The following is a 12,932-nucleotide window of genomic DNA, read 5'->3' on the forward strand; positions in this document are numbered from 1 at the left end:
GGGAAACCCATTTCAATTAAGATGCTGAGGCATGAAAGCCCTCTTGGCCTCATTCCTCTTCGTACTAATGACCCTGGATTCCCCTCCTCCATCCCAGGTGGCTGCTGGGAGGTTTTGGCACAGCAGATCCTTGTGGGAGAGGCAGGAGGAGAGGATGGTGTGGAACCCCATGGTCTTTAAGGTCCTTTCCAAGCCAGACAAGTCTGTGATTCTGGGATTGGTTCCCTGGTGGAGGAGCAGCTTTGCTCTTTGGTGGTCCTGGTGCCAGGCAGTCAATGTAGGAATGACCACCCCAGTCTGGGGTTTGCTCCAGGGCTTGTGTTTTCAGGGGAAACCCCACAAATGTGGGGTTTTTTTCCCTTTTTGTCACCTCCTGCAGGTAAACTCAGAGTAGGAAAAGCACCTCTATCCTCATTGAGAAGAAAAGATCGTGGCAAACTGTCCCTTGAATGTATTTCTTGCTGGATTCAGGACAGCCCGGTGGGGTGAGGCTGGCAGGTCCTTCAGCATCCTTCCCCCAGCTCCTGAGCTGTGAGGAGCAAGGAGGAGCAGCTCCCAGAGACACGAAACCACAGCCCTGGACCTGCCTGACCCTCTACAGCAGCACTCCCTGCTTCTGCACCAGCTGGGGTGGGTTTTGCAGGTGCCAGGTGAGTACCTGGGGCAAGAAATGGCCACTTTCTTCTGAGCTGTGTCAGAATTACCTCATCCAGGAGAGGTTGTTGTGCTCAGGTGGGCTCCTGCTCCCACAGCCCCTGGTCCTGCTGCAGCCCATCTGGCTCTACTGGGCATGTGTTCACTCCTGATGGTGTTAATTCCTTCCTCACATCTCATCTCACTTCCCAAGGCCAGGTTGGACAGGGCTTGGAGCAACCTGGGATAAGGGTGATGCCTCAGGTTTTGGCTTTTCTATTATTCACATTCTGTGCTGCTTTAGTGTGCACTTCTGAGCTTCATATGAGGGGATGGTGAGCTCCTCACAGAGCAGGGAGACAAAACAATTCCTTCTCCAGCTGGGACCAAGGACAAACGATCCAAATCTCAGCCCCAGGAGCATAAACAACGTGGGCTGGAGAGAGAAAACCAAGAAGGATGGGACTGCCTGGGCTAAAGCTGGAATTGGACAATGAACTCCAACTTGCAAATGGAGCAGAAGTGATAAAAGTGAGAGACCCCGTGACCAGTCATGCATTTTGTGACCATTTTGGTTCATCCTGGCTGGGCTCTTGTGCTGCCCAAGGTGGATCCATGGAGGCTTTTAAATAAATCCCTGCTTTATTCTTCAGCTCTGTCCAGCCTCTGCTCTAGGTCAGCCTTCACAAGGCATCAGGGAAGATTCCCTTCCCACGGCAGGAGGTGGAATCAGAAGTCCTTTGAGGTGACCAATCCATGATTCTGTGCTGATTCCCCACTGTTCCAATGCAAACAGATGTGGTTGACCCCAAAACACTGACCCAGAGATCCCAAAAGCTCTGAGCACTTTGTCCCCATCCCTGTCCCCATCCACGGCACCCCCAGGCACACCCAGCGCTGGTTTTTCAGTGTCCTCCCGCTGTTAATGAGCCGGGAAGTGCCCTTGGCTGGAATCTCCACCTTAATCACTTCAGGCAGAGCTGTCCCCGGAGCAGGGTGTGCTTAGGGATGGAGAGGGAAGGAGATGGATTCTCCTGTGCTCTTCCCATCGCTGGGAGGTGTCTGGAGGGATGAGAAGTGCCCAGGGATGGGTTCAGTGCCCGGATCACCATTAATGCCGAGGATCATTGGCATTCCAGGCTGTGCCCAGCTCAGGAGGGTGGGAAGCTGCACAGCTCCAGCCTCTCCACAGCATTACAGCCCTTCCTCACCTATTCCCAGAGGATGCTCAGGGCTTTTGTGGAGCTCTGGGCACATTATATGTGGGAATCCAGAGCTTCCCTCACTGCCCTGGGACCCTGGCAGGGGTCAGGAACCCCCCTGGACAGAGCCCCCAGAGACACTGGCTGTGATCTCTGGCCATGGAAAAGAGTTTTCAATCTTACAGGATGGATTACAAGCTCTAAATATTTAATATAAGTAATAAAGTATAGCAGAAGTGCAAAAGTAAAATTTTAAAATTCTAAATTAAAAGTTCAAAAGAAACAAAATTTAAAAATTAAGTGTGTTTTGTCCTTTTTCTTCTTCATACCCTCCATATTTCACTATAATGTTACCATTTTTCTATTAGTTTAAGCTAAAAACACACTATTCAACATAAATAATGAATATTAACACAGTATTATAAATATAGCACACATAATTTCTAATATATAATGTTTATAACATCCCACTAAAGAGCAGAGCCCCACACGCTGCCCTGAAAAACAAACCTACAGCAGGGCAGCAGAACACATTAGAAATAAGCAAAAATAAACAATCTTAAAAAAAAAACCAACACAAACAAATTATGGCTTCTTCTTTAGCAACAGAACAGAAAGACTGAGACATTTTACAATCTCGGAACCATCAATACCATAGATTCTGACAATTATAAATCTTGGATAATCCTTCAAAGGACCCCTTTTTTTTGGAATTTCTGGTGTTCCCCACCAGTGCTGGGTGCACCCCTGGAAGAAAAGAGGGCGAGCTGCCTTGGATGTGTCTCAGGGTCAGATGAGGTGACACTGGAGGTGGGATCCTGCTGGATCAGGCCCTCCCCGAGCTCCAGCAGGATTCAGCAGAGCTTCTGCCAGGCTTTTAATAGTGGACTCCTTCCCCCAGCCGCCCCCGAGCACGGCACGTGCAGATCATCAGCTCAAAGCCTGCTGTGGGCAGGCAGCCCACGGTTCTTTCTCTAAATAAACCTTCCCCTCCCTGGCTGACTCTCCATCTCCCTTTTATTCCTTGGGTTGGGATCATCTGGGAGGCTTCTGGAGCTTTCTCAGCACCAGCCTGGCTCCCCTGCAAGGGACCCGCAGCTCCTCGCTGCCCCTGGAATAATTTCCTGCCTCTTCCCCTCCGCCAGGAAAATGCAGGACACAGCGTGCCCTGTCGAATGCTGGAAGCTGAGAAAACTCTTGGATCAGGCAAAAATGTTGCCATGGGCTCTGATAAAGTGGGAAATGCCCCAAGGCTGCTCCCAAATTCTCTTTGGCAGTGGCTGGACCCTCCCCACCAGCCCCCCAAAAAGCCAGGGCAAGGAGGGTGTGAGCAGCCAGAGGATGCTGGGGGGACCCCAGTGGCCCCTCAGCACAGGAATCTCAGTTTCAAATTTTCTCAGTCTCAAATTGCACTGCTGCAATTTGCTGCCTGACCCCAGCTCCAGGATGGGATCTGTCATGCTTGGCTTGACCTGTTGGCCGAATCATCATTACGTGGGGAATGTTTTTTTTGTTTTTTTTTTGTTTTTTTTTAGCTGTGTAAAAACAAGGGAACGGGGGAGGAGGGAGAGGGACGGTGCCAGGCTGGGTCCTCTCCTCTCCTCACATGTCCCTCACCGTGCTCAGGCCACGTGGAGCACGTGGGACCTGGTGGAGCATCAGGAAGAGCTTTACGGAGGGGGTTGCTGCTGCCCCTCGTGCCCTGGCCAGCAGCTAGCCTGGATTTTGGGAGGGTCCCTGGTGCCCTGCAGGGACCAGGCTTTGCTCCTCCACCCCAGAACCATCTGGGGCTGTTTCCTTGAGGAGACACAATCTGATCCCCCTGCCCTGCTCTCCCTGCCTTGCTTTTCTTACCGTTCCTCTGCCAAACTCGTGCATTCCATGGGCTCAGAGGGCAGACTGAGCACAAGGAGTGACTCGTTTTGGGGAAGGGAGGGCAGACCGGAGTCACCTTTGCCTTCATGTCTTAAACCCAGTGCTGGCACGGGAGCAGCACAGGGCTGGGCAGCAGCAGTGCCCCATTCCAGCCTCTTCCAGGCAGGGATGGGTCAAGGACTGAGATAACCCAGCCCCTGCTAAGAAAACTCCTGCAAAAGCACTGCAAGCATCTGGCTGAACCCAGACCTGTGCCCAGCGTTCCCCAGAGGAGGAGGACAGAGAAATACCAACAGCAGCTCTCCCCAGAGCCCTTTGCTCAGGATTTCTGGCCCAGCTGGGGACGTCAGGAGTTATTTATGGGCTGTGTCTTTTTTAGCCTGCTGTGATCAATAGGTGTGACCCATCGCACAATCCAATACCAGGGCAGCAGTGAGAGCAGGAGAGAAAAGATTTTCCTCTCTGTGGTCATAATGCCACACACCCAGCTGTCCTTCAAGGAGGGAGAAAGAGTCATGCCCTCCAAGCTGAAAAGGAAAGCTGGCATTGTCCTCCTTTTATTCCCATGGGTTTCCAACAAGCCATCTTTAGGTGCTTCAATGGACTTCCAGATCCTGTCCTCATCACCTGGTAAAAATAATCCTGTGGGAAGATAACAATGCATCCAGCAAGGCTGTGTTGAAGTGGGAGAGGCTGGAACACATCTGTGCTGCTGAAGCCCTGGATTTACCCTGCCGTGGCTCCGGCATCCCTGACCTCCAGCTCTTCCTTGGATCAGCAAATTCCTTCCAGCCAGCAGTAGCAGGAGATGGTAATTTGGGGAGTTATCCACATTTTTTTGTTCTCAAAGAGGTGTAGACAGCCTGGAAAAGGGCTGTCCTGAGGGCAGGGTGCTGCTCCTGGTCTGGATTTGTGGCTAAAAGAGACCTCCCAAGAGTGAGATCACAGAGCAGGGGAAGGCAGCATTGAGCAGCTGTCAGAGGAGCTGCTCCCAAGAGGGTCAGATTTCCCAAAAAAGGGCCCTCACCAAGCCCTCACAGCTCCCTGGGCCCCAGCCTGGGTCTCTCTGGGGTTCACCTGTGCTGGGACAGGACAGGACATTGCTCCTTCCATCAGGAAAGCAGATTCCCTGAAGAGATGAACCTCAGGCAGCCAGAGCTGAGCCACTCTCTGGCCACCATCCAGATGCCTGAAGGCCGTGTCCCTCTCCAAGTGCTTTCCTGAAACACCAGGAGTTATCTCTGAGAGGTGAAAGCCAAGATCTCTCCTCTCCTCTCTCACTGCCTCAAGAGCTGCAGGAATTGCCTCAGCAAACACCTTCACCTGCCCACCCCATTCCTTGGCTCAAGCTCTGCCATCCCAGTGTCTTTCCCACTGGTTTTACAAGATTCCAGAGGTTTCTCCCCCATGGCTTCCTGCCCTTCTTTCCTGACATCCACAGGGTGTTGCTGGAGTCCTCATGACCTGTGGCTTCAGGCGACCTCCTGGTGTTGTTCTGCACCAAGCTCCAGGCCGTGAAGAATTTATCACCAAATACACGAGGAAGGCAAATGTCAGGTACAGGGAAATGGAATTAAGGAGGATTTTGGCCAAAAAAGATCTTTAGCATGTGGTTAGAGCTTGGGATAAAATCCTAGCAGCACATGCTGAAGGCCACCAGAGAACCCCTCTTACCCCTTCTGATGGGGTCCCCAAATGAGAGGATGGTCACTGCAAACCACTCCCCAGGCAGAAAATGCTCTCCATGGCTGAAAACTTCCTTCTGCCTGCTTGGGTGCGTGATTGAAACCCCACAGGAGGAATTTGCATTCCAAAGCTCCATCACACCTCTGATTTTTCTCCAAAACTGGTAAAATTAGGAGCGGGGTTCCAACCTCGTGGTTCTCGCCCTCCTTTGCATGGTGTCATCCTTGGCAGGACAGAATCCCTTTCTCTTTGCTGCAGTGGGGATGCTCAGGCTCCTGCTCCCATCCCAGATGGCATAGCCAGGAGCAATGGCTCCGGATGGACATGTCACAACAAAACCTCCTTTCTATTTATACGGCGCTTGTGACCTTCAGCTGCTGCTACCCCGCTCTGGACGCAGCACAAACGGATTTTCAAACATCCTGGAGTTTGTTTCTGAGAGGTGCAGAAGTTTCTTGTGGTTTCCAAGGGGTCATGAAGTGCAAGGGATCCAGACCTTTCCAGAAAGTGGCTAATAGGTTGTTGTTTTTTTTTTTTTCTGTCTGTATCATCATTTCTGGGGTTAAACTTAGTATTTAAAAACACAGATGGGCTCAGTTTAAAGACTGGGAGAGGATCCAATTGTAAGTTGTCCAGCTGGTAGAACACCCTCACTGCTAAAAAACGGGTGAACTTGGGAATTCAGGCAGCTCCATCTTCCCATCCTTGCCTTTCCCTGTGCCTTTTCCCAGCTCCTCTGGCAAAGCCATGAAGCCCCCAAAAGTTCTTCAGAGCACAAATGGGGTCAGTCCATGAGCCACTCACCCCTTCCCCCTTGTTGCACAAACCCATCCGACCTCTCTGCATCTCTGGCCACGATTCAGCTTTCTCAAGCCATTAAAAATTTGGCATTTTCCTGAGCTCTTTCCATTTTTCCTTTGTTCCCTTGGAAGCGCAGGCACAGGAGGGGGATGCAGGACTAACCTTTGGTGGGATGTGGAGCTCTTGTGCCGGTGCATCCCTCAGCCTCTTGGTCACCTTCATTCACAAATTGTGCATGAATTCATCCCATTAATGGCAGGGAAACATCTTCTCTGGGCTCCAAGCCCAGCTCCCGTCCTTGGGCAGGAGAATGTGTCAGCCTCAGCTTTGACTTTGTGGTGTCCCAACATCAGGAGGTGCCTTTGCATCAAGGGGATGTCCTCAGTTGCTGTTTTATGCTGGGTTGTTTTTTTTTTTTTTTTTGGGAGATGCAGGAATAAGGCAGGAGAACAAGAGTTCCTAAGTCAGTAATTGTAGTCCAGATATGTGGAGAAAGCACTGCTGGGAGAGGAATTAATATAAAATTAATATTAAGCAAGTTATGGGTGTTTTGGGGAGGGGGAAACACAAATGTGGGAGGGTCTGGGTGTTTATTGCTGTTGGAGTCAGGAAAGAAATCCTAATTTTAAGGAGAGTGAGGGAGAATATCTGAAGATGAAATTAATTTTGGGGGCTCACAAGGAGGGATTGGCTCTCCCTGCTTCAGCAGAGCCTCAGGGTGCTGTTTCCACTAAAAAATGAAGTTATTTTCCCTCAAAGCCTGCTTGGCTCCCCTTGCCTGGCTCCATTCTGGGGGGAACTGGGCAGTCAGTGCCCAGAAGGATGGGACACAGTGGGCACTGAGCAAACCAACCCCTGGGGATGGGACAGAGGGCTGCTCCCCTTCAGGGACCCTTTCTTTGCTTTCAGCAGAGAGAAAGTACTGAAGAGAGTGGTTTGGGTCACGCCAGAGTCCTGCTGACTTTCAGAAGAACTCAGTTATTGATTTCTGGGACTGTGCTTCTCCCTGGAGGACTGGAAAAAGCCCAAGGCGGTTGCCTGGGATGCCTGTAAACTGTGACTCTGACAACAGCCTTGTTCAACGGGGACTTTCCTGGTGGAATTTGAGGCCAAGGTCATTCCCCCAGGCTGCTCTCCAGCAAGCAGACTGTGAGGGGCTGGAGGATCTGCCAGCCAAGGAAGCAGATCCCAAAAAAAGGTAGAAATCGGGATAATGATGTTTTCCCCCTGAAGCCTTTCTGTGGCAGAGAGGCGGAGATTTCCACCTGGCTGAAGTGGCTGATGTGGAGAGCCCAGAGCCTACACTAAGGAGCTGGAAGATGTTCTTCTGCCACTCAGATGTGTGGGGAGAGGTGCTAAAATGACCCCAAGAATCAGTCCTCTCTGCAGGGGGGTCCACAGGAAAACTGGTTGTGACTATCTGGCATGAGTGTGGATACGGACACAGATGTGCCTGGCACAGGGAGCTGAGGTGGCCCAAGCTCCATTTCCCACCTCAAATAGATGGAAACTTGTCCTAGACTTGTCCTAAACCCACAGAATCACTCAGGTTGGAAAAGACCTCCCAGATCAAAGCCTTTGACTGACTACCACCACACCCACTAAGACATTTCCCCACATCTCGTTTTTTGAACACTTCTAAGGATGGCAACTCCACCACTTCCTGTGGAGCCCCTTCCAATGATTAACCACTCTTTCAGTGAGGAGATTTTTCCCAATATCCAACAAAAACCCCAACTCAATGAGGTTTTGACCTCAATCTCAAAACAGGCAGCGTTGTCTCCAGCAAGGGTCTCCATCACAGGTGATCCCAATGGAGACCCCATTCCATGTCTGCCTCCCCCTTGTAGGTGCCTCAGATATTCCGGGAAGCATCCAGAGCTCTCAGGCACCACCTGGAAAACTGAACTGAGCTCAGACCAACGCAGACAAGGAGCTGGGATTGCTCACCTGGCATGGTGTGGGCAGCAGGGTGTGGTCAGCAGTACGTCCTCGAGGAGTGACAGCCCCAGGAGTGGCCAGTCTGCACCCAGGAATGTCCAGCACTGCAGCCTGAAAATCAGGGAATCAGAGAGTCACGAGATTAAAGATAATCACGTTCCAACCTGGGGCTTTCCACCTTCCACCATCCCAGGTTGCTCCAAGCCTTGTCCAACCTGGGCTGGGACACTTCCAGGGATGCAGAGGCAGCCACAGCTTCTCTGGGCACCCCCAGCCTCACAGGGAAGAATTCCTTCCCGACAGAACAGCCCTCAGTGCCCAGCTCTTGGCTGTCTTTAACAACAATCAGCCTCCCACTGACCCCAGCGTGATCCCAAGGATGTCCCAAAGCCTCCAAGGCTGCAGACCCCTTGGAACATGCTCACAAAGGAAAGGTCCCTGCTCCTTCCCTGCAAAACCTGAACCCACAGAGGTGTAAAAGCTGCCAAACCCGAGCTGTGCCTGCAGCTTGGCGTGATGGATGGCAGGGCTCAGCTGGGAGCTGTTTAATTTGGGTGAAAGACACTGTGTGGGAAGCAGCCCTGCCTGAGCTCCAAGGTGTGTAGGAGCCAGCTCGGTTTCATCTCAGCTGATTCTAGCAGCAGAGTGTTGCTTTGGAGCAAAGCGAAATGCCGGGAGCTGTGGAGGGGGATGGAGGTCAGAACAAATCTCTCCATTCACTTTTGCAGGGATGAGAGCAACAGCGAAGCTTTCAATGGGAATTTCTCCGTGGAAGGACTGTGACAGATCTGGGGTGGTGCTGAAAGAGGAGGTAACCTGGAGCGTGCCTGCCTTGGCCAGCTCACCAGGCTTGTAACCCTGGATCCTCACCTGGAGGAAGCCCTGAGGCTTCTTGCCAGCAAAGCCAGCAGGGTCCCTTCAGCATAAAATCACAGATTGGTTTGAGCTGCAAAAGTCTTTTAAAGGTCATTTAATCCCATCGCTGCCATGGCCAGGGAGAACTTCCACCAGCCCAGGTTGCTCCAAGCCCTGTCCAGCCTGGCCTTGGGCACTGCCAGGGATCCAGGGGCAGCCACAGCTTCTCTGGGCACCCTGGCCAGGGCCTCACCACCCTCACAGGGAACAATTCCTTCCCAATATCCCACCTAACCCTCCCCTCTGGCAGTGGGAAGCCATTCCCCTTGTTCTGTCACTCCAGGCCCCTGCCCAAAGCCCATTTCCAGCATCAGCTCCTCAAATTCCTTTGGACTTTTAAAGAGAATTTCTGATACAAAACCCCATACCCCAGATATTTCTTCTTCTTGACATGACACCCCGAAGATCTCAATTTCTGGTCTTTCTCCTCAAAATCCAACAAAACCATCAATATCCCCAAGAACTGCTCACAGACCTCTTGCACCTCCCCAATCCTTGGAGGGACCTCCTTGCTCTCGAGCATGTTCAGCCTGCCATGATGAGACAGCCCTTGGCACTGGTATTTCGGAGCACCCCCAAACCATCTGCTCTCCTTTCATCCCTCTTCTGGGTCCCTGTGAGGAGGAGGAGGCTCCAGCTGAGAGAAAGGGACAGGCCGCCCACTTGTGCTGAGTAACCATTGCCAAATTGGATGCCAGCACACACACACACACACACACACAAATATTTCCACCAAGGTTGCTATGAACAATGGTCCCTTGATGATTTGCTGCCTCAAACACTTAGGCCTTTGGCAGTGCTCCATGGGGAACGGGGAGTTCAGCACTGACCCTCCCGCTCCTGGGCTGGCTCGTGGGCACCTCCACATCCATTGTCCCATGGGCAAAGAACAGGATGTGATCCCTGCCCTGGGAATTTGCAAGTTGAAGGATGGCACGTGGGCAAGGGCAGAGCTGCGTCCTCATCGGTGCCGGGGAGAGAATTCCTCTGCTTCATCACCACTGCTTGGAAAGCCTGACCACCTCCCTGGCCACAACCCCGGTCTCACTTTGTTGTCATCTTCCCAAATTTACTTCAAACATCACCGTGGTGTCTGCAAACCCATGGGAAGGAGTTAGGGGAACGTCCAGCCAAGGTTGGTCAGCCCTTTTTTCCAAGGGGGTGACAGAGTAGTGACACCCTGAGTGGCACCAGGGTCACATCCCGATGATGTCCTACCTGGAAGGTGAACACCAGTGATGGAGGAAGCACTGGGAGATGTCTGAACCCAGGAAATGGGGTGAGCTGAGCAAAGTCCTGCTCGCACAAAGTGAGAACGTGCTCACGCTTCAGGTAGTGGAGAAATCAGTGCTGGCTTCCCTAAAGCAAAGAGAAAAAAGGACCGAGGTTCTCAGAAGCAAAATGTTTGATCTGGTCATTATTTGTGAGACTCAGAGGTCTTTTTCCAGCCCTTGATTCTCTTCCCTGCTGGTTCCTGCATGCCTGGAGAGAGCTTTCCAGAGCCCCCATCCGTGCGCGGCGATCCCGGCTTTTGCACCGTCTACAAATAGTCGGTGCGTGCTGAAAAGAGCAGATCTGAAGCCACAGTTGGCAAATTGCACCAACAAGCATATTCCCAGCGAGGCATTGTTCCAGTTTGTATATGTCTGAAAAGAACTGTTCAGGCATATGTTAAAGTTGGCACCTTCTCCCGGGGACTCGCTGCAAGCTGACGGCTGGAGCGCCATCGCCGCAGCAAGGCACACAAAACACTCGGCAAAGCAGGGAAAACAAAGTCCACTGGGGATGTTAGCGGGGCCAGGGTGAGGATGAGGAGTGGGGCAGAGTGCTGTCATCAGGAGAGAGAGCTCATCCCGCGGGGAATCTGCATCTGCGAGCTCTCGGTGTCGAGGAGGAAGGTGAAAATCCTGCAGCCCCAGCGCTGGACCCGGGATAATCCTTATCAAAAGGTTCAGCGATTGGGATGGGAGGGAATGGGGGTGTCCTACAGGCTCTGGGCTTCACACACCCGAGGAGGCAGCACCCTGCGGTGGGGATGGACTCACTGAGGGTTCTCAGCTCCCAGGGATGTCTGGACATGGCAAAAACCTCTCCCTTGGAGGTTCTGGAGAGTGCCAAGGGGAAATATTGACCTGTTTCAGTCTTCCTTGGGTGTCCATGGGCAGCTGCAGCTGGGGACAGCATGCTGGGCTGGCCTGGTGGAACTGTAACACCATCAGAGCGTCTCTCCTTAGCACGGCTGGGTTAACTTTTGGACTCAGAGGTCTTTTCCAACTGAAATGATTCTGGGATTCTGATTCTCAGTTCCAAAACTGGACCTGTCCCAGCCTAGGCATGACCCATTTTGGGGAGGGGGACACGTGCAGGCTCCTGTTCATCCCCTCAGGGTGCCCAGGAGCACTCCAGTGTCCCTTGCAGAGGGCAGCTGGAGCTCATCTCCCATCAGGTGCAGCTCAATCCTGGAGGTGTGTGCTGGGTTCATCTTGGTGGAGTAGGGTTCATCTGAAGCTGAAGCAACACAAAAATCTCCATGAGCTTCCTGTAGGACACCTCCTACCCTTGCATGACTCCCAAATGAGGCTGCATTTCCAGGCTCAGATCAGACCAGGCTGCCCAGGAAGGACAGGACAGAACCCCTCCGTTTTCCATGCTGGACTTAAATTGCTGCATTGCTTGGCAGTGCTGGTGGGAAGCAGCAGAACCCCACCCACAGCAGAGGTGGCTTTGTCCAGCTGGTCTAATCCTGGTCCTCAAAGGTGACAGGCTGTAAGTAAATCAGGGAGCCTCAGCTGCCCTTTCCATCCAAGCAGGATCACACACAGCCCCTGGAGCGCTGTCAGCAACAACCTGTGCAGGGAGATACTCACAGCCTGTGTTTCTGGGGGAGCAGCCGAGGGCCTGTCCGGCACTATTAGCAGGAATAATTAATTACCCGCCCTGCCGTTTCCCTGGAAAGCTGCAGAATTCAGTGGCAGCAATTCCTGCCTCTTTCCTGCCTCCTGGGACTCCGGAGAGATGAGCAGGAGCGGGGTAACATCCGTGTATCCATGGAAAGGCCGAGGGGAGAAGCAGAGCGTGTTGCAGGACTTGAACTGGGAGCAGGGACATCGTGAGCTTTCCCTTTTCCTGCTGGCACCTCTCATTTCTCCTTGGAGAAGACAACTCGGTGCAGTGTCACAGTCAGGGGCTGCCCTGCCTTCAGCCCTTGGCCATTTGGATGTTCCTTTTTCAGTTCATCAGTGTAAGAGGAGATTTGGGGAGTTTGTCCCCACCCCCTGTGAGCTCGGCTCCTTGGGTTCTCCGTGGGATGGGAGATGTTTCCTCTCCCAAAAACGACTTTACATCCCCATCCCACCCCCACTGGAGGCTCCCAGGGGTTCAGGTTGTGCCCCCTCCACCCCAAAGGGTTCTGTTCCTACAAGTGGGGGCAAATAGGGACCAAAATGGGATTTTCATGGTGGCTACAGGCAGACAGACTTGGCTCCCACTACCCCCAGCCTGGTCTGTCACCCAGGGGCTGCCCGTGCCCCTCAGACCCCGGCTGTGCCCCCGAGACACCCCCTGCCCCACCGCCTGCAGCAATGTCAGGGCTCAGCTGCATTCGGGGCTCTTTTTTGGGGGGGCACGAGGGCGATGAGGCACGACGAGGATGCGGGGGACGGAGCCAGGGCACCGGCAGACCCCAAACATCCCGGGGCCCTGCGGGGGAAGGCGAGGAGGGGAGGGAGGCGCAAGCAGCATCCCAGCATCCCCATCCAGCTCCGCGGGGACAGAGCCCTGACCTGGGGGGGTGGCGAGGGAAGAGTTAAAGGGAAGGCGAGCAGATCCTCCTCCATCCTCCCGGTCCTCGCTGTTAGGCTGCTGCTGTGACAGGGGGTG

General features: G+C 53.0%; 1 long non-coding RNA gene across 2 annotated transcripts; it reads right to left on the minus strand.

Moving 5' to 3' along the window:
* Positions 1-6,354: 6,354 nt before the first annotated feature.
* Positions 6,355-12,912, minus strand: LOC116183546 (uncharacterized). Of its 2 annotated transcripts, none has more exons than XR_004148185.2 (4): positions 12,836-12,912; positions 9,529-9,667; positions 8,148-8,249; positions 6,355-6,695 (listed from the first exon to the last, which is right to left on the minus strand). It is a non-coding gene; the product is annotated as an uncharacterized LOC116183546 (long non-coding RNA). The 2 variants fall into 2 exon arrangements; XR_004148184.2 differs by having other exon boundaries at positions 6,355-6,698.
* Positions 12,913-12,932: the final 20 nt, after the last annotated feature.

This window comes from Lonchura striata, chromosome 4 (genome assembly GCF_046129695.1).
Source record: "Lonchura striata isolate bLonStr1 chromosome 4, bLonStr1.mat, whole genome shotgun sequence".
NCBI classification, from domain to species: Eukaryota; Metazoa; Chordata; class Aves; order Passeriformes; family Estrildidae; genus Lonchura; species Lonchura striata.